The 22405-nt window shown below is 47.6% G+C and overlaps 1 protein-coding gene across 1 annotated transcript in view; it reads left to right on the top strand.

Moving 5' to 3' along the window:
• Window positions 1-22405, top strand: part of DNAI1 (dynein axonemal intermediate chain 1) — a 210982-nt gene that overhangs the window by 61705 nt on the left and 126872 nt on the right. The gene's annotated exons all lie outside the window — the stretch shown is intronic.

Raw genomic sequence — 22405 nt, 5'->3', positions numbered from 1 at the left:
ACAGCAAAATCCCAGTGACGAGTCCCATCATGTCCCTTTGCTTCGTGCTTGTTTTATTTCCAAAACCAAAACTCAGGACCAGCACAAATTGACAAAGACTCCTGGGGACTCAGCACCCACTGCCTTTTCCACTTTTATATCCTTTCCTTACCGTAGCCTCCCTTGAGTCAGTGTCCCCTAGACGAGTGCAGTCCAGTCTAGATTAGCTAGGATGTAGGGAGACATGAAGTCCTCCCATGCTGGTGTTCCTTTGCACCTTGTTAAAGAGCTAATATGCCTTTAACGCTCACCAAATAGATGAAACCATAAGGAAGTCTCCCTTCTAAGGAAAAAGGACTCTTCTGGGGAAAACCACTCCAAAGCCCCTCTGGAACGCAGTCCTTCAGGGTAAAACACCCAGGTGGTGTTTTACCCTGTGCTTTAGATGCATGCTTCTTAGGTACAGCCTTCCTGATGGGGGAGATGGCCAAAGGGCAGCTATGTTAGGAAGCCACTGGGACTTCAGTGCCTAGCTCCACTCTGTGCCCCTGAAAGTCTCCTCTTACATTACCAAAATGAGGTGATGTCTGGGAATACATACAAAGGCTTCAGGGGCATCCCAGCTCCTACTCTGTTCCACATTGTACCTAAAAGGATCATAGGAAAGTATGGCTGGAATGGACCTCACACAGTCATCTAGCCCATCCCAGTCCAACCTGCTCTTGAAAATTTCCAGGAATGGAGATTTTGCAACCTCTCTAGCTGCCTGTTCCAATGCTTGACCATGTCAGAAAGTTCCCCCTAATCTCTAGCCTAAATTTCCTCTGCTGCGGGTTGAGGCTATCATTTCTAGTCCTGTCCCCCGCAGCCCCAGAGAAAAGCCCTTCTCCATCCTCTTAATAATTGTGTTTCAGGTATTTGAAGACTGTTATCAGATCCCAAGGGCAAGGGTACATTTGGAGGCGAGCACCCTGACACTTTACATCTAGATCCTTTCTGCTGTGGAAGGAATTCACTGCCTGTTGTGCAAGGGGCGTTCAGCAGAGAAAGTATGCGTTGCACACCATATGTTACGTGAGCTACCATTACTAGCCCATGTAAATATTCTAATCGGCCAGCATTGCTATGTCAATTCCTGCATGATTTCATGCTCATATTCCTCACACTTTCTAATCAAATATTTACAAACAAGCCCATCACACTCTGGCATCCTGCGGAGGCTTTCTGAAGGAAACCTTTCATTTTCTTCACTCCAGCATAAGTTGATGAGATACTTTGTGGAGGAGGAGCTGGTGTGAAAGCACACGGATGAAAACAATACTTCTGCCAAACACTGTAGCCTGTTGCTTTCAACTGCCGACTGGCTTTATTCATTTGCCTAACAGTGATGTTAGCAAGCTGAACCGATCAGAAGGTTATTCACATTGTGTTAAAACACATCATTACAAGGGTGTTTCAGAAAGTAAGATCAATTTTGAAACAAAATCTTTTTGTGTGCAGTGATTAAGAAACTACACTGCAGTGGAGAACACTGATGGTGGCATTATTGAATGTGCCCATCATTTACAACTATGTAGGGAACTGATATGGTCCACTAAATGATCATTGCGCACACAGTGGTTTTATTTCAAAATTCCTATTACTTCCTGAAACACTCATGCACTGATTCGGCTTTCCTTCCCATCCCTGTTCCTGTCCTCCTTGTTCCTATGAGTGTTAGCGCTCCTTTGTTTCCTCCCTCAAACTTCCTTCTCCTGAATGTGCTGTCCACCACTGATTTCCAGCACTTTACAGACACTACGACTCTTGATCATTACATAGAAGTTTGGATGTCAGTAAAAAGTTTGCAGATTGTCAGTAAAAAAATAATAAATTCTCGGGTTGGGACCCTGCTGCCTGCCTCCAACCCAAACTGGGTCAATCCAACCAGCAGCTGACCACTGACATAGATAAAGAAACAGACATTCCCTTAAACATGGATTTGATTATTTTAATCAAATGTGGGCAGGGCAAAAATGGATAGAATGGAAATAGCTAGGAAGTGTAAAATATATATATATCACTGCACTTCCTATCTCCCAGCCATGCTAATTTGTTTGTCAGCCAACCTGGCTTTGGCATTGCCCAGGCTTGTTGTACTTGTTGACTTCAATATCTGTAGACATGAAAGGTCTTTTGAGTTGGCTTGGGGTTGCATATGTAGTATGCTTGCCCACATTTTGTCTGGGGGACAAGGAGATTTAGGGAGGATATGCTATCAGGTTTTGAGTATTTGAAAGGTTGCAATGAAAAAGTGGGAGAATAAAATGGAAGACCCAAAGCAATGGGTTTAAACTGCAGCAAAGCAGATTTATATTACATCTCAAAATCAATTCCTAATGGTGAGAACTGTAGGACTGTGACACAAGCTGCCCAAAGACAGTGGAAATGTTCAGGCAGAAGCTGTATAGGCATCCCTGTGGCATGGTTTAGGAACATGGCAGCCTGCCTTTGTGCAGGGTATTGAACAAATGGCCTGTGAGGGCCCATAGTACTGCAGACTTCTGCCAAGGGGCGTTTGGGGAACATCCTTCTTCCAGAGCTTTGCTTGCCTGGACTCCACAAGGGAGGTGGATCTGAAGGGGGTCCACAGAGAGAGACTGGATCCTAGTAGGTAGCCTCTAGTCTTTAGAGGTTTTGACTTAGTACTACCTATTCTTTACCCCATGGATGAATCCTGACTCCTCTTGCCAGCTGACATCCAAAGCAAGAGCTTTGGTTCTGGGGGTCATCTTTGAAAGGGCTGGTTTGGGAAGAAGGACCTCTATTCTGTAGCTCTTATTTAACAATGATGATTACATGGGCATATGAGAAGCTGCTCCCTCTGTACTAAGACATTCTTCTGGTCTAAGTGTATCATGAGGATCAGAAGTCTTTATCTTAAATCTTTAGGAAAAGTCACGGGACTGCATAAAGAAACAGAAACTCTATTTAAAACATGCATGGTATTATTATGCCTTTTATCATAGAATCACAGAAAATGAAGGTCAGAAGGGACCTCAGGTGGTCACATCTAGTCCAGCCCCCTGCTCAAAGCAGGAGCAGCCCCAACTACATCATCCCAGCCAAGACTTTGTCTAGCTGGGCCTTGAAAACCTCCAAGAATGGAGACTCTACCACCTCTCTAGGTAACCTGTTCACAACCCTCCTAGTGAGAGAGTTTTCCCTACTATCTAACATCAACTTTCCTTGCTGCAGCTTGAGCCCATTGCTCCTTGTCCTGTCATCTGCCCCCACTGAGAACAGTCCAGCTCCATCCTCTTTGCACCCCCCTGCAGGGAGTTGAAGGCTGCTATTCAATCCCCCTCGGTCTTCTCTTCTGCAGACTCAATCAGCCCAGGTCCCTTCTCCTTTCCTCACCAGTCCTGTCCCCCAGCTCTGCAACCATTTTCGTTGGCCTGCACTGGACTCTCTCCAATGTGTCCACATCCTTTCTGTAGTGGGGCCCACAGCTGGACACCGGACTCCAGATGTGGCCTCCCCAGTGCTGAATAGAGGGGAAGGATCACTGCCCTCCAACTGCTGGCAGCGCTCCTACCAATGCAGCCCAGGATGCTGTCAGCCTTCTTTGCAACAAGGGCACACTGCTGGCTCCTATTCAACTTATTGTCCACTGTCACCCACCCACTGGGCCTTTTCAGCAGAGCTGCCACTTAGCTAGTTGGTCTCCAGCCTGCACTGGTACATGGGATTCTTCCATCCTAAGTGCAGGACTTTGCACTTGTCCTTGTTGAACTGCATGACATTTCTTTTGGCCCAATCCCCCAATTTGTCTAGGACACTATGGGTACGTCTACACGAGACACTGACTGCATAGTTGTTAACTGTGCAGTAATTTAGTACTTGCATAACCAAGTACTAAATGACTGTGCAGTAACCAGTATTACTGCGCAGTAGCATCCCTGCACAGTTGTCTGGTCATGCTTACTGCACAGTACCTCATTACTACTGCGCGGTAGCACGTTACTACTGCACAGTAGCATCGCATCACATTTCGTTCCCTGCTACGCTACTGCACAGTAGTAACACTCTCCTGCTCAGTAAGTAACTCATGTAGATGTGGCCTGTATTATGCATGGTAACTCCTATTTGAGAGCTCCTATTATGAGTTGGTGGCTACAGTGGCTAAGAGAAAGGTAAACACCAGAAGAGGGCTGTTTTACTGCCGCTGCATGTGTATAGCACTGCTGGAATCACTACTTGATTTCTGTGTCCAGTTCTGTTATCCGTGGTTCGGTAAGGATGCTGAAAGTCAGAGGGGATGAGAGAAGAGCCACCAGAATGATTAGATGTCTGGAAAACCTGCTTTATACCGAGAGACTTTACAAGCTCAATCTATTCTGCTTATGAGTGAGAAGTTTGAGAGGCAATCTGATCAGGGTCTATAGTAAAATACTGTATGTAAACCGTGTATAGTAAAATGCGCAAGGAGAAGAAATCATACCGAGTTGCTCCATAACAAACAGAGACAGAACAAAATCTAATGGCTGGAAATAGAAGTAAGCAAAGCTCAAACTAGAAATAGGTTGCAAGTTTAATTGTGCAAGTGATTAATCCCTGGATCAGGGTACTACCCTAAATGATGCACTAGTCCCCTCTGGCTCTAACATTTTTTAGTCCTTGTTGGATTCAGCTTGTTGGTATTCCTGGTACATAGGACATTCCCCAGAATGTAATACACACCTTGTTTTTTGAAAGGCAGAATAAAGAAAAAAAAATCTTTCCTGGTAGTAATGAACTAGCAGCAGCTAAAAAGATGAGCCTGCTTATTGCTCTGCTCCCTGTAGATCACTGCAAAGCTTACTTTACATGAAGAACCTGCTTTTACCGTATTTCTTGAATATAATGTACACTCAAATTTTCAGCGGCTGGGTTTTTGGAATATGGTGTGCAATATGCAAGAAAAGATGGTTCTTTGTTGTAATCTTTTTTGTACACAGCTTTGGGCAGGTGTCTTGTCATCATCCCCAGGTAATGCTGTACAAAGACATTGTACAAAGACTGCTTAAAAAAACCCCCATTCCTCAAAGACTCTGCTCCCCAGACTTGTGTTCTGCAGGTGAGCAAGGATCATCTTTGAACAGAAGGGATTTGTAAAAGCCTGAAGAAAATCCACACAATATATTATTTTCAGGAGGGTTGAAGCTCAAAAAACCTTTGAGGCCTTTATAGCTCTGACCTTCATTTGTTATTACAGCTCAACAGAAATACAGAGTCTCGGGCATAACATTTTCTCTGCAGATCCCCACTTCAGGAGCTCAGAGTCTTCCAGTGTCTATTCGAAGCTCAGTAAGACCCCCTAGTCTTTTGAACCATGAGAATAAACTCAAGGGAGTATCATGCTTTCAGCCTTCACTGCCTCTCATCATAGATGCAGTTTAAGTCTGGGTACTTTCGAGTCTCTGGAAATTTCAAACAGCCAGGACAATCAGTCTCCAAGAGCTTTGAAAGCAATAATATGTTAATCAGAGAGAGACAAAAATACTGTTCATCATAGGAATGTATTAGTTACGATGGAAAGATAGGGAATAACACTAGGTGTAAGGTGAATAAAGCGTTGGCTACAAGGGAGATTACAACAGATCTAATAACACAGGAGTTATCAGGATGAAAAGAGCTTCTACTGGGATTCCTCCAGGATCAGTTGTGGGATTAATCCTGCTTAATATTTCTATGAGTGACTTAGGAACATACTCCTGAAATCTGTGGTTGCCATAAAGTTGAGCAGCATGGCCAGTACTGAAGAGGACTTGGATTATCGCACAAGAACGAGCTAGCTGCTGATCAGAGTAATAGAAATGGCCTGAAATATAATAGTGCAAAGCCTGAAATAATGCATGCAGGGCCAGATGCGTAAAGGGGTAATAGATTCATGTTGAATTCAGAACATGTGCATCTTTTTCTTATGTGGATTTGTTTTGGCGCCTGTGCAAGTGTATGCCTGTCAGCTCATATCTGTGCATTCGAGAACTTGGGTATGAACGGTCTCTGTGTTGGGATATATAGGTATTACACGTTAGGTGGTCCAAAAGAGACATCTTCCTTGGGCTTTGATAATGAACTGGGACCAACTGTTCATGTAGGAACAGTTAATTTGGCAGAGAACTGCAAGAAACGTCAGAAAGGTGAAAAAGGGGAGGAACGTCACCCTTGGGGGCTTCTCAGCTGAGCATACAACCAGCCCAGCATCAGCTCTCTGATGTCACTACTTACTCGAGCTTCAGAAAGGTGCCACCACCCTTCTGGTGTGACGCTCTCTTTATTAACAGGAGCCAGACGCAGGCTGTGGGGCGGCATAGTCCCCCTTCACCTGTACGCCTCGGCAAGCCGTTAGGTAAACATCAGGCCCGATTTCTAGAGATACTGCCCACCCCAGTGCTCCCTGGTCGCCGTTAGAATTACGGGTGTTTTGCCCATCTGAAAAGCCTTTGCTTCTCTGTTAACTCTGCTAAATATTGTGTTTAATTTTTAATATGGAGACACTTGCACACCAGGGGCTGGACCGAACATTTCTTCTTATCTGGACCATTGAGTAGCCACCAGAAAATCCCAGGATCAGCAGCTTGCTACAGATGTTGATCTGAATTATAACCAGTGGATAAAATGCTCTGAGCTCTGTTATGAAGCCCAAGAGCTAACCAGCACCCCTCATTCTGTATTCCCTCGCCTCCTCCATCATCTAGACTTGTTCTCGCTGTCAGGTGGGTGCTTTCCAGAAACGCCCAGGGCCCAACTCTCCTCTCATTCAGCCCCTTGCATACTCCATGTAATTCAGTAGTAGTTTCTGATTAAAACCAGCCTATGTGAGAATGGAATTGGGCTCGCTTTATTGAACCTCAGGATAGGTGTAAAAGCAATTACTGATCAATACAGCAGAAAGAGGCATTCCCTGCCTGATGCTCTGAACTCTTCGTGGCTGTTAGAAGCTGCAGCTCAGTAATTCTTCTGCTCCTTTCCAGCGTGGGGTTCATTTTCTGTTTCCTGGAAATGCCAGTTTGGGCTGATAGAGAGTGCTGACCCGAAGAGTGACAGGCTCTGTAATATTGCAGTAGCTGGCTGCCATCACAGCTAGCGTTAAAGTAAAGGTCTTTATGAATCGTGGCATGCCATTACCCAGAAATCTTCCTGCTAAGTGATGCGGATTCGTGTTTCCTTAGCTCACCAAGCTCATTGCCTGTGAAGCAGGTCTTTTCATTATCAGTCATCTGTTTGTGGCCAGGTTGTGGAGAAAGCTCAGCCAACCTTTTCACAGGGCATATTACCTGATTTCCGATTGACTTCTCAAAGGCAATGCCAAATGCCATTCCAGACGGCTGAAACTACTGTCTGCTGGATGGTGTGTTCAGAAATATATCCCCTCATCTAAAATCCCAATTGGAGAGAGAATTTAAAAGGAAGACACGGGAACCAAGGTTTGTGTATGACCAGCAATGCTGGTTTACACGTGCTTCCCTTTTTTTGGGAACCCATAGATTAATAGACATTGAAGCTCAAATGGACGGTTATATCACGTAGTCTGACCTCCTCTGTAGCAAAGGCTGGAAAACTTCTCCAAGCTGCCCCTGGGTAGAGTCCAATCACTTGTGTCTGACTGAAGCCGATCTTTCAGAAAGGCATCCTGTCTTGATCCGAGGATACCGAGAAGCAGAGAACGCACCGCTTCTGTCGGTTGCTTGTTTCACTGGTTAATAAGCTTCACTGTTAAAGAGAGGTTACCTTAGTGCTCGCTTTGATTTGGCTGGTTTTACATTCTTGTAATTCCCTTTGCTGCTAGATGAATGAACCCGTTAGGTCAGGACCTGGCTTCTGGTTGTGAAGATACTCAGACACCTGAACCGAGTCACTGCTCAACCTTCTTAACATACTGAACAGCTCCAAGCTCTTTACATGTCTCCCAGAAAGGTCCTCTGGTCATTTCTGTGGTGCTTTTCTGCAGTTTCCTCAGTTTTGCAGCATCTTTTTAAAATTGCGGACACGAGACCTGGGCACAGTGCTCCAGGATCGGTCTCACTGATGCCACGTGCAGGGGTTCTCCTGCGCACAATTGCAGTGTAGGTTTAAGGATAGCTCTTGTAGCCACAGGATCACAATGGGAACTCATTAAATTCCCAACTGAGGACAGGTACTTGGCACGCTCTAAAAATCAAGCTGCATTTATGGAGTCTCTTGTGGGGCCTGCATGTCACCAACCCCATTATTTTAGCAAAATAATGAAATTGCTGGTGGCTCCATGAGTAAAATCCAGCATTGCAGAAGGGGTACAGTCGCTTCCCTTTATGAGTCTGCCATTGCCTGGCTGTACTGACTTGGCAGCTCACTGAACCCTCTTCATTTTGGTTTCCTATCTGTAAAACAGGGATGCTAATAATGACATGAGGCTTAATATACACAGGGTGCTGGGAGGTTGTGCGTCCAAGTGGCGGTATAACAAACACTATTATCACTGTGTTTAGATTATTCTTTTTGTATGGGAAGGCGGTAGATCTCCAATAAAAGGGCTGTGTTTATTGTTGCAGAAGCCTTCCCAAACCAATGCTCAGAATTGTTCTCATGAGAACCTGCCAGATGCTGAAGACTGGCTATTATACTAACAACGACACTACTGGGAAAGAGGTCAGCCAGCCTCTTCTACCTCCTCTCATGAGCAGTACTCTGCTCCCTCACAGAGGAGCAGGAGTCGCAGTCTTGCTCTGAACTCTGCTGATTAAGTAGAGACAGTTCATCAACTCTGTTCATATCCATCTCAGTGAATTCCCTGAACCCAGTATCTGGCTGCTAAGAGGGTAGGGATACCAAGAGCTGCAAAGGTCTGAGCGGCCTGGCTACCTGTGAACTCACCTGCAGTGTCTTATGGTTGACACTCACGGTTGTTCCTCTCTGTTGCAAGCTGAGTCCCTGTCTGCGGTCAGAAGATGAGTTCCCTAAGAACCAACCTCTGGAAACGATAGGAAATACTCTTTCAAGATGGTATGTGATACTCACTTTGTGATGTACCTACCTCTCTGTCTTGCTTTTACATTCCCAGGCTTCCTGTCCTGCCTTGTCTGGTGCTGCAGTTTCCTTGCCATGCTTCATTTTACAGAAATCCCTTGAGGTTTTTAGTCTCCTAAAGCAGCAATCCACGGGGCTGAGTACTGTGAGAGAAAAGTGTTTCTTGTCTGTCCCCTTGTTCCCCCAGATCTGCTTTGTGCCCTTGTTTTCCAGATTTGCCCATGTTTTTCCTGCCTTATCTGACTCTAGGCCAGAATTTGGCCTCTGACTTGTACAGATAGGATCATAGAATCAAGACCCATAGAGATGTAGGGCTGGACTTCCAGAGGTCATCTAGTCCAACCCCTGCCTGTCCCCCTATCCAAACCATTCCATACAAATCCTTGTCTGCTGGATTTGGACACAATCAACCCTGACACAACAAAGGACATTGCACCCAAACCTGCCTGTGAAAAAGACTTATTGGACAAGGCATGGAGGTGGCGGGGCGCTGCACCGGAAGACAAATGTGATGAAAGTGAAACTGCAGCAGGTAGAGCCACCACGGGTGAAGATCAAGAGGAAAAAAAGCAGCTGAAATGAGAGGGGCCGGGAATGGCTCCCACGTCAGCTTGGGCATGCTTTATAAGAGCATGCCGCGGACGATTAGTTGGCCAGATGCCCAGCGCCGGTATAAAAGACCCGGCAGAAGACAAGTGGGGGGGACTGGAAGTGGAGTCCCCAACTGGTCCGGAGGAGCCAGAGCTTACAAGTGGTCCCAGCGAGGGGACCTGGTGGGTACCCCAGGAAGGGGTCCCTACAAGAGCACAGGGCCAGAGAGGGCCCGAGGATTTATTTATGGGGTCAATGTGGGCAGAGGAAGACTGGAGCCCGGGAGGACCCAGCAGTATCAGGATCCAGATGCGGCTGATGGACGGTAGGTACCAAACTTGGGGAAGAGGCAACGCACTGGGGGATGGAACGGTGCCGAGGCTGGACGCCATATAGGCGGAGAGAAGGGGGCCGTAGGAGATGCTTGGGAGAAAAACATCACCACTAGCCTGTGGCCATAAGATCCCGAGAGCCTGAGCACCAAGAAGGTTCAGGACCTCAACCTCGACAACACAGGTGACAATATTGCGGTTGGTGTTAGGCGGGGTGTAGGGGAGGCAGAGCCCCACAAAGGAGGAACAGTGGGAACGACTAAGGGAAGGTGCCAGGGGAGGTGGGACCAAACATTGTCCTCCCGATCCAAACATAATCATCATCAAAGACGTGGCAGGTGAGGCCCCTGGGGAACCGACCCAAAGTCACCCCAATAACCAAACTGCTCATCCCAAAGAACCATGGCAAGGTTCGAGAAGAACCCATATATGCAACGCCCAGGGGAGAGACACGGAAGACTACACTGCCACAAGTAAAGCAGGGGGACCCTAGGTGGTCAACATCCTGCTGCTGCAAAGGTTGTTAATATCAGTTTGGGAATTCCCAGGTAGGGGCTGCAGCCCCACTACGAAGGAAAGCAATACCCCACCGCCTGCGCTGATCTGACCACGGGGTAAAGTTTCTTCCTGTCCCCAAATATGGAGATCAGCCTGACCCTGAGTGGGGCAGCAAGACCCTCTAGCTGGGAACCTTTGAGTTTAAGTCCCAGCAGGAGCATTGGCATGGCTCATCCACAATCCCTAGCCTTGGCTGCAGCCAACACCAAATGCCTCTGAGGAAGCCTTACAAAACAAACCCCTGACACATCTAGCAGCAGGAGAGGAAAATATTTCCTCCTGGCCCCGTGCAGCAAGCCCAGAGGCCTGGGAAATCCCCATGGTAGAACACAGGCATTGCTATGCCCAGATCACCCCTGACCAGTGGCTGTGCAACCTCCTCCTGAACACCTCCAATGATGGAGATACCACAACTTCCCTAGACCTCTATTCCACTGTATCATGTTTTGAACGGGTATCAGAAGCAAATGTGATATGTTCTTATGCAGACCACACAGACCAGCTCCATCGTCTGACAGTAGCTCATTCCAGGGTACAGATCCAGCAAACCAGGCTCTTCCCTCTTCCCATCCCTCCTCTCTTCCTTCTCCATCTTCCATCGCTCTCGTCCAAGGATTGTGACCCAGCCCTGCCGCCAGGTACCAAGCCACCTGGCTTCATAGGAGACTCAAATGAAGAGGAGGTGGCTAGGGTTATTGCCATTTGGAACGCAGTTTGTTAGACAAGTCATGCTTTTGTTCTGAAATCTCCTTTTAGCAGCCTCAGAAGCTTCTTATCCTGACTGCCAATCACTGGCTTCACCTTGTAACACAGATCAGATTTGGATGTAAAGCCTAGAAGTGATGCAAGCTCTGAAAAGACCAGTTCAGCCATGAGATGCAAATATCCACGGCATTTATCAGTCACACAGGAGAGCATGGTTATTTAATATTATTACTGATTTGGCCACTGCACCTAGGAGCCCTTCTCACAGGCCAAGTTCCCATTGCACTCAGCACTGTCCAGACACCATTTGTTTTAGCGTTCTTGTCAGGTGTGGCTGGGTTATTTATTGACTAGAGAAGTTCCCATCAACCTCCCAAACCACCGCCCGGACACAGAGGGCAATCTGCACCCCTACCTCTCTGCTTCTGACATGGAGCGTTCTGTGCCGTAGCTGGAGCTCTCTGCTTCCGCTTCTGCGGGTGTGTGCCCCCAGCTCCTGGACCTTCACCCTGATGCTGCCAGAAGGGCAAGACCTCAACAAGCTGAGACTGGTCTTTGACAGGAGGTTCTTCTTTAAAACGATAAATGGTAGTTTTCTTCAGGAAATAGCCAGCAGATTCTGTGAGCTCTTAAACAGAGAGATAACATGATGCACTTGAGCACATCTGGTATTAAATCCTCACTTACAGGTTTATTCAGTGTCCAGAGCAATGCGACCATTATATGCAAGCTGTAGCCATTGCATATTACTGTAGTATAAATATTAAATAGTAACTAATGATTAAATAACTACCAATCTCTAGAATATCATGTAATTCAAAGTATAATTAATGTGTACCACTTATTATGAAATGCGATTGTGAAAATTATATTCTAGGTTAGAATTATATAAATAATATTCTATAATTAGAATATAATTAAATATAATTATATAAATTATATTCTATATGGGTTTCTGAAGACCTTCAACTAACTGAAACATTAGCCATCAATGTAGTTAACATAATAACAACAACAACAACAACACAACAACAATAATAATAATAAATGAGCAGGTTAGGGAGTAATGAAATCTTTATTGAATGGAGGTTTGGACTAGCCTTGCAGGGATCTCTCTGGGGGTTTTTTGCATTGCAATAAATGTCCCACTAAACAGAAATAAATAAAAGCTTTGAAAAAGGAATAAAGTCCCCAAAAACCTAGGTCAGGAACCCTATCAGCTATAGCCAAGTGAAGTTTTAGACTTGTTGAAGAGCAACTAAGTAGGCTGGGATATTACATTTAGAAAGGCAGTAAATAAGAAGAGGTCTAGTCTAAGGGTATCAGATGCTAACTGGTCCAGGCAAGGTGGATCAGGTATATCTGTTCTCCCCGCTCCATAACAAAAGAACAAGGGGATGTTGAGTGAAATTGAAAGCTGGGGCATTTGGAACCGATCCAGGGAAACAGATGTTCATATAATGCATCATTAATACATGAAGGTATTGAGGCCAAGAGTGCAGTGAGACTGAACGAGGATTTGGACACCTGCCTGGATATCAAGACTATGCGGTTATTGTAGCTGGAGATGACAAGTATTGTAGAAGGATTTCAGCGTTTAAGCCAGTCTCTAGCAATAAGAGACAGGGATGCGACCTGTCACCTCTGCCTACTCCTGGGTTTCCACACCTTCCTGTGAACTGACTGCTTCTGCCCAGTGCCAGAGACAGGACAATGTCATCCAGTGGGGAGCTAACCTAGATGGAACTGGAGTCCTATTTCTCTTCCAACTCTACTCATGTATACTGTAGAGAAATCATATTCCTTGCTTCAGGGGTGTAGGTTGCGTGCGGGCCGGGAGCGACCCGAGCCCTTTTCCGTGCTGCACGCGGGCTGTGGCCAGCAGCCCGGGCACGCCGGGTTGGAGAGGGAAGGCCATCGAGCTGGAATTAGGCACAAACGCGTAGCGGTAGTTTTAAAGATTGTTTACTTACACCGAGATGGCAGTGGTGCAGGCTGGAAAGCTTGCTTGAGTTGCAGTTACAGAAAGAAAAGAAAACAAAACTCGAACCTGCAGGGCACGAGGGTATGTCGCAAAGGGTTCCGGCGACGGGAAAATAAACCTGCAGGACTCGAACCCGGGTAGAAGAGCTCTGAGGCCGGTCGTAAGGGCTCACACAAAGTTTGCTAGGCTCCGTGGGTTCTCCTGTTCACTCACTCACACGAAGTTTGCTAGGCTCCGTGGATCCTCCTGTTCACTCATCCACACGAAGTTTGCTAGGCTCCATGGGTCCGGTTCTCTTGCGCGCAGGAAGGGATACGTCTGGATTGCACTCGGCGACGGGGAGAGGCTAGAGGTTGATCAGACCTCTGTTGCCTGCTTTAAATGCACTGGGTCCGTAAGGATCCGCAGCGCTTAGAGATCTTCACACAGCGTGAAGTCTCCTCCTCCCTTGTTCGTGGAGTCCTCCAACTTGGGCGGAAACCACTCAAGCCTTTTATACGGTTAGCAAGCCAATCACTAGCCGCCACGTGTGAATAATTTAGAACTGGCCAATAATGGGACTCGAATTAGCATACAAATGGCGGGAACTCTTTGCAATGAGCATTTCTGTGCTGCAACAAAGAAATGCACCCTGCAAAGAAAGCTTCAAATTGGCGGGAAATTCGTTCCTTGCACCGGGGTTCTCTTTTGCAGCAGAAAACTCCACCGTGCAAGGAAGCTGCAATTTAGCGGGGACAATTTAGCAGTGCCGAAGCACACACAAACAAAAATCACACCCTTTGGGTTGTGACAGGTTGTAGCTGTGTTGGTCTAAGGACATTGGCAGACAGGGTTCTTTGGGTAAATCTGATATCTTTTATTAGACCAACTCAAATAGTGGAAAAATTCTTCTTAGCAAGCGTTTGGGCACAAACACCCTTCGTCAGGCTGAGGAAGCGTCTGCAGACGGTCTGTGCTCTTCCTGGATGGAGTGGTACAGCAGCCAGAGGCCAGGAGGTATGCAAGAAAGCCAGCCAGTTCAAATGTAAATCGAGGTGGTCAGTAGGTGAGAGACAGGTGGGGGGGAAGGGGGAATGAAAGTGGCTATAGTCAAAGGATGAGGAACAGGAGAGTGGGGGGGAAGGGAATGAGAATAGCTGGTAAAAAGTGGAGGGTTTACCTGGGGATATTCTTTGCTGGCATTTGACCCAGGTGTCAGTTCGTGTTATTCAGTTAACTCCAGGGGCGGATCCAGGATTTTGCAAAGTGGGGTGTGGGAGCAGCCACCTATGCTCCCAGGGTAGCTGCACCTCTGCTCCCAGCCTCCTCCTCAACCCACTGGTGGGGAAGATCGCACTGCACGTGCCTCTGGGGACTTTTTAAAGTTCCCAAAGCAGGTAAGCATCCTCCCCTTTCCCAACTGTGCTCAGAGGCATGGTAAATGATGTTCGGTTACTCTCCCTCTTTTCTTCCAGGGGCCCAGATATGAGACACATTTACCCCAGTGCTACGTACATCAGTTTAATATCCCAGTACAAAACTACGCCGTGGTCCTGCCCGAACAGCAGAGCGCTGCGGGCAGCAGGTGCTGTTGCGGCACCTTGCCACTAGATGGTAGGGAAGCATGTACTAGGAGCCTGCTTGCCAGAGCAAAGGGCTCCCCTGGGTGGAAGTGGACACATGATCCCTGCACTGGTGCAACTTAAAGAGGTGTATTTTTACTGCAGTTCTCCCCTGGGCTGATTTTCCCTAGACACCAAGCACTTACACTGCCAGGGGAGTTTACATGTGTGTGCGTGCCTGGTTATGGCAGCGCAGGGGCCGTTACCCTGATGTAAATGTGTTGTGTGTCCAACACGTCTTCAAAAAACCCTCTCTTAGCTCCTTCCTCTCTAGGTGCCTCTTCCATGTAGGGTTGCCAACCCCATTTGCATTTATTCTGGGAGGTTTCCTGAATGCTAATGTGCCCGCGATACTCAGTGCGAACGTATCCAGGTGCTTGTGTTATATCGGTTACGGATTACGGTGCGTAGACTTCACGGCAGGAAGGCAAATGCACATTACTGTTGCATTTAAAACCCCTCGCTGGACTACTGTATAAATCGGATTCAACATTTAATATTTATTTTAATGAATGCCCTATCATTTATCTGCCCCCCAGTCTGCTGGGGATTTATATCTAATTCCTGGAGACTCCAGGGCAATCTTGGAGGGTTGGCAACCCTACTTCTATGGTCCAAGGCAGGACGGGCTCATGTGACTAGGCATTTATCAGCCTTCAATATAAAAAACACGGGGGATGCTTTTCTTTTAACTGTAGAGTGCATCAGCACCTCTTCCGGGGAACACTTCACTGGGTATATTAGAAATGTGGAAAGGTAGCCAGCACAGGTCCCTTTGCAATGACAGCATGCAGCAATGTTTGTACAAAACAGGCATTTGTATAGCGGTGCATCAGCTAGCTGAGACGGAGTTCTAGGCTGTAGCATGCATGCGAAAGACAACCAGGGCTATGAAACCCTTGGCCACATGATGGCACTGTTAAATATTCAGTTGGTTGCAAGGGCAAACCAAATATGCCAGGTCTGAGACAGAGGAAATGAACCCAGAGGATCTGCAGGTGTTTCATATGAAATCAGCTTTAGCAAGACGGTGCTTATGCTGAGAAATGTAGCGGAGAGCAAGAGCAAAAAGTTCAGTTTTGTTTCACCGCATTGTGCCTCATTATTGCTGTTGAATCTGTAATAAGAACATCTGGCATACGTGTCGCTTTTCCATCTCGGGAGTGCTTTGTGCGCTTCAGCTCATCTTCACCTGGCCTTTGAAGCTGGGAAGTATTGTTTCACTACCTCTTTACAGAGAAACCAAGCCACAGAGTAATTAAGTCACTTGCCAGGACCGACGCGATTAGGCAGCAACTTCCTGTGCTGGGTCTGTGAAACCTAAGCATTTTTTTTCTGTACCAGCTTTACTGTTTTTGGCAGAAGTAGACAAAAGCCAATAAAAACTAGCTTCAGAAGAATCTTAGGAAAAATTGGTCACTCTGAGCCGGCGGCAGATCACAAGGGCTTTGCATTGGATACTGCTTCCATTTTAGCTAGTGGCAAAACTCCCATTAACTTAACTGACACATGGCAGTTCCTGAACTTGTGTCACAACCTAGGCTCATCTACACAAGATGTTTACTATGGAGTTACCTAATCAACTCCACAGTAAAGTCCCAGTGTCTAGATGTGGAGCCCTATCAGGCCCATAGTAAACTAATGAACTCCCTGGTAGGTTAGTACTGGTAAACTCAAGTACTACCCTGCAGCAGCAGTATTTAATGCACTGCATCCTACATGTAGATGCTAACAGGGCTGGCTGGGGCACACGGGGGCTTCAGTGTGGAGGATGCCTGCTGGCTAGTCCCAGCCTATAGCACCCTTGTGCCCCAGCCAGCTTCTCTGTAGCACACTGAGCTGGATCAGAGCAACCCCAGGCTGGCAGGCTGACCCCCTGGGCACCCTGCCAGCCAGGGATGCTCTGCCCTAGCTCAACGTGCTGTGGTCCTGGGCACACGTGTAAACATGGCGCCCAGGAGCAATAAACTCTGGCACAAATTGTGCCAAAGTTTATTCAGTTGAATTAATTGCACATTTAGATGTCCCTCCTGTGTAGAAGCTGCATCTCTGGGAATTCTTAAGTGGCTGTATCACACGTTATGTGGGGGGGGGTTGTGGTACTTGGATTTACATAGCATGGCTTTCCCCCTTGATGCAACAGAAATTACTTGTTCAGTGCGAGCTTGCAAAGCAGCGTGCCCTGATGGCTTTGAAAACAGACTTGACAGTAAGATCATCCTGCATTCTGCTCCTAGCATGAACAAACTACTTGATCTCTCCGAGTTTGTTTTTGTATCTCTAAAATAATTGCATGATACTACCTCAGATGGACTGAGGCTCAATTTATGACTGACAGTGACTTCTTATTCATAGGCATTTGCTGCACACGGTTGCTGTGCCCAACACTGTGCAGAACAGAGCGAGCGGTCGTCTCTGTCCTAAGGGTGTGGGGTCAGGTGTGGGGCTTGTCAGAGGGAAGTGAGCGTGGAGGAAGGTGTGAGAGCGGGGGCTGAGGATGCAGGGATGCAGGAGGAATGAAGCTTGGAGCGTCAGAACGAGGGGATGGAGGACTGGCAGGGGAGAGCGGCACCAGGGGGTTGGTGAGAGAGGAAGACCTTTGAGCCACTAATCCACCCCCTGGAGAAAGGACTCTGTCCAGAAAAATGGGGAGGGAAGCAGGGAGGTTTAGGAAATGTTTTCATAGTAAGAAGCAACCACATGTGGTCACAACATGTTGGGGGTGAGGGTGGAAGCTGGAAAGGCTGCCAGCTTGCATAGCAGAGAAGATAGGAGAGTTGTGAGCAGTGGCTGAAGAAGGGGATGACTTGGAGAAGGGAGCTTGTATCAGACGATGTTGACTTTGCTCCATGCCACTGGAGCACGTTGTGAGCCATCGCTGGTCTGTCCATGTAAGGACCATCAGAGGCGGAAAGCTCACAGCACCTTCCCCTGGCCAGTGGGCACGTTTGTGTGCTTGTGCAGGTGGACTCCCCACACCTGGAACATGTTTAGTCTCATTGCCGGAGCAAGCAGGAATGTGTTTTTCTTTCTAACTGCCTTGGGAGGCAGGGAAAAGCTCTTGTCCCCATTTCAAAGGTGGGGGACTGAGGCACAAGAACTGAAAGACTTATTCAGTGTTGCACAGGGAGTCCATGGCAGAGACATGAATGCAGGTCTCCCAAGTTTGAGGCTAATTCTCTGACTACGGCGGATCTGAAAAGTGCTTTCCAAATGCTGCTGGCCTCCCCCAGATCTGTGTGGTTTTAGCCAGGGCTGTCAGACTCACTTGGGTCCCTGAGCCAGACTGGGATCTCCAGGAGCTTCCTGAGCCTGGCAGCGGAAGTGAGGTGAGTGACAGCAGGGGCACAAGTGGCAGCAGCACAGGGGTTAACGTGGCTGTCACTAGCCCCCCGTCACCAACACGTGTCCCCAGTGGGGTTGGCTCTGGAGCTGGGACCTCAGTGACAGCCCTTCCCTGCTTGCCCCGCCCCTGAATTCCCAGCCCCATTAGGAGCCCTGCAGCCGGGTGTAATGGGTCCATGGGCTGGATCCAGCTCACGGGCCTCATCTCTGACACCCCTGGCATAAGCAAAAGGGCCAGCTCTTTTATACTCAGCCCTAGAGCATTTTTTCCCTTCCTAATTTGCAACGTTGGCTCCTAATTAGACACCAATCTTTGTATGGGCTGGGTGGGACTGCACAAGAAGTCAAGTGCTCCCGCTGCTCTCAGGAAGGCACCGAATCTTCTTGGCCTTTGCCCTTGGCTGCCTCACGGCATTGCTGCTCAGATTCAACGACAAGCATGTTTTGTTCCAAAAGTTTCCTGGATCTCTCATCTCCATTGCCCCTGCTGGCTGCAGCGTCTCTGAAGCTCATTTGCCAGTTGGCCTGTTCAAGGAGGGTGCATGCTTCCTCGACAGCTCGTGTCTTTAAAGGTTGTTTTTAGCTATTGATCCTCACGGCTTAGACAAGCAGCCTCCGGTTGTGGCAGAGTCCATGGCAGAGTCATTAGGTTTCTCTCACAGCCTCAGGAAGTGCATAAATTACACCCTGCTGTGGGAGCTGTCAGGTTCTTCTCATCCAAAATGTCCAGAGCACTGAGAAACTCCTCTTCTTCCCCCCTGCATCAGACCTACAAGTCCTGTGTTTCCTCAACAGTTGCTGCCAATAAATGGAACTTGATGAGGAATGAAAGCCAGAGCTACAGGAAGGGTGTCAGGCAGCCCGTTAAATGGTGACAAGTGCCTAAATTAGCATAATAGGAAACAACCTACTGTTTGTCCCCAGGGAATTGATGTCTCCCGATGGCCAGAAACACTCATGCCCACTGAGTCCCTTCCACTCACAGCCCTAGCAGGGAGGTATCATGTTTTTACAGATAGACCTCAAAAGGTAGTCTCAGTGGGCACATCTGCAGGAGATGCTTTACTGCACGGCAGACTAATTTGCTGCACAGTAAAGCATCACTGTCTACACGTGCATGGCATTTGGGGTGCAGTAGACTAATTTACTGCGCTGCCGGATAGTCCCAGCAGATACAAGTGGTATCCAGCAGTGTAGTAAATGACTGCGCTTAAATGCATGTGTAGACAGTGACATTGGGATTAGTTTACTCTGGCTCAAATTGAGCCAGGGTATATTCAGTTTCATTAATTACATGTGTAGATGCACCCAGCGTGAATCTCCTGATAATGGGGGTGTTTCTAATACAGAGATCCAGGCCCGCAGAGATCCAGACCTGAAACTAATGAACCTTTGGAGGGGAATATAAAAGCACTGCTGGTATATTTTGCAGATGACCAAAAACCGGTGGAGTTTGCATTTAGTGCCTCAGGGGTTTTAATGCAGACACACCCAGCATTCAGCACAGAGGGACAGGGACTTCAGGCCGCCCTGCAGAAGTGGGGATGGTATCATTGGAAGTAGGGACCCTGGAAAGAAAATGTCAGGTACTAAAGCTGAAGCCAGACACATTCAAAAGATAAATTAGGCACAGGGTTTTAGCACTGAGGGCAATTAGTCACTGACGCAAACTACCAAAGGAGGTGGTAGATTCTCCATCACTCGATCGCTTCAGATAGCCTTTAGGCAAAAGCAAGTTTCTGGCTTCCATGCAGGGATACCTGGGTGAAATGTAAGCACCCGTGACATCCAAAAAGCCAGCACTAGAGATGTGATCACTAGACAGTATGATCCAAGAGTTTCTTCTGGCCTTAAACTATGACTCTGTGAATTTCTGAAGAACGTTCTCCTTCCGGGGGAGCTTTCTGGAGGTTTCTACCAGTGTTCGTGGTCACAGACTGGGCTGCATGGTCACATGTGGGAACCACAGTGAGCCAGGCACCGCCATGGCACAGCACTTCTGGGCGTTTCTTTGGGGTGGGAATCCCGACTGGCATCTAGGTCCATCAGTGGCTCTTCGAATCCATCAGCAGACACTGTTCCTCCTCCCCTGGGATGCACCGAGAGGCACTGTGATCTAGGTCCCCAGCTCTGTTCCTGGTTCTTCCACTGACTCACTGGGTGACCTTGGGCAAGTCATTTCACCTTCCTTTTGTACTCTCCACCTCTGTACTAACATCTGCTCCCCAGAGGTGCGGTGGACATGTATCAGTTTAGTGCCTGGGTTTGTTCTAAGCATTGGAGCAGTTCAAAACCTGCTTGTTAGTATTAGTGCTGTTTTGACAGCCCTGTAGAAATACGCTTGCCATGTGGGTAAAATGCCCGAGCTCTCTCCCTGCTCTTTCTGGGAAGCTGTATGACAGCAGAAGTCATCCTGCTGGCCCCCTCCTGTTCCAGGGTAGCCCTGTGTTTCCGGGGCTGACAGCACCATGGGCTACTCCGTGTTCTTAGGAGCAAGGTTTCTTTGGTGATATCTTGTATTGGACCTAGGTTATAATTGGGAGAAATGTTAGACAAGCTTCCAGCCCCCAAGGGACGCCTTTCTCAGATCACTTAGAGAAAAGTGTTGGTATACTGCTAACGGTTAGGATCATAGGAAAGTAGGGACCTCCCAAGGTCACCTAGTCCAGTCTGCTGCTCGAGGCAGGATCGGTCCTGACTAAACCATCCCAGCTGAGCGTCCATCTAACCAGCTCTTCGAAGCTTCCCAAGATGAAGATTCCTTCATTTCCTAATCTCCAACCTCAGTTTCCCTTGCTGAAGCTTGAGACCATTGGTCCTAGTCAGATCCCCTGCCAGGACAGCCGGAGTGGGAGAGCAGCCTGGAGCTGAATGCCAGAGGTGCTGGACCGTTCTGTGCGGCACCGAGCCTGCTCCATCTCTGAAGTGCCACCATGTCCTCTGCCTTTCTTTTGAGCTGGTTTTCTGGTAGTAATCTCCCCCTTCTGTTCCGTAACATGTTTCTCCTCATGGTTCTGGGGTGTTTCAGATGATGAGGAGGTAGGAGTCTTTCTTTTCTGTTTCAAAAGAAGGAAGCCACTTTGCCCTGGTGCTCCCTTAGCTGCAGAAGGAAAGGATTGTTCTGTGTTTAGAAAGTGAAAAGGTTTTTGCAGTACAAATGGGAAGCCAGAGTAACAGTTTTATCTGGGCACGGGTGACTTCCAATGTTCTTCACAAATATTCACACTCACGAGGTTTCCATCAAATAAATGCTCGAGTGCCCATCTGTGAGTATCTCACCTTTCAGGGATAGAGTGCTCTCCATCTGCTTGGAGAGGTCGTTGAAAGTAGTGTTATCTCAGGGGAACATGTTCCCTGACCCTTTGTCCTGCAGAGCTGGTCAACATTTCAAGCGAGGTAGGAAATAATGTTAAGGAGCTCACTCTTGTTGCGTAGAGGCATGCAGCATGCACATGAAGACAAACATCCTTCCATCAAGCGATACATTTGCTTCCCAAATAACATGTGCCAGAGGGCACGTAGCACCACGGAAAGCATTAGCAGAGATGGCTAAGATGCCCACGGAGAGTTCTGTTTCTGCAGATTTCTACAGAGCTCCTTCTTGGCCTCTGGTGAGTCTATCTGCGTTAGCACCCTTCCTACTCCTCCGGAGCCTGGGGAGCGGTCTCAAAAGAACAACTGAGATCTTCAGGGCACTATCAGGACTAGGGAAAAACAGAGGAGATAAATGCCCGACCACTAGCAAAGAGAGGAGAGCAGACATGCCGGGAGGTGAGAGTTAATTTCAGACAACAGAAGGGAAAGGGGAAAACAAGTAAAAAGGGAAACAATTTTGGCAAAAAAGAAATTGCAATAACAAAACAAGGATGAGGGGTTAGAAATCAGCAGCAGTAGCTTGTCCAGTGCACCGTATATCAGTGTGTTGGTGCCACATGCTCTAGGGGGTTAAATGCAGACAGCAGGGGAGAGAATTTCATTCCTTGAGACAGAAGTTAATAAGGCATCCTGAGCTCTGAGAGCACGTGTGCAGTATGCATAAAAATCCAGTGCACTGAATTACCGACCAGAAGACTCAGACTCACTCTTCCACTGGCTAGTCAACCCTTCCCCTTTAAAAAGGCAGTGAAAACACAAACCTTGCTGCCTGGCCAGATGGCCACTATGTCCAATCTCTGGAGTACTGAAGCGGGGAGACATTGATTCATGCGTGTCCCTGATGAGGGAAGCTCAGTCCTGTCCTTCCCACCCTTTTAAAGGTATGTATTCACAATTCTTTCTCA

The sequence above is a fragment of the Alligator sinensis genome, unplaced genomic scaffold, assembly GCF_000455745.1.
Source record: "Alligator sinensis unplaced genomic scaffold, ASM45574v1 scaffold783_1, whole genome shotgun sequence".
Classification (NCBI taxonomy): domain Eukaryota; kingdom Metazoa; phylum Chordata; order Crocodylia; family Alligatoridae; genus Alligator; species Alligator sinensis.
Note: the sequence above shows the minus strand (reverse complement) of the source record. Positions and strands in the feature narration are given on the sequence as shown.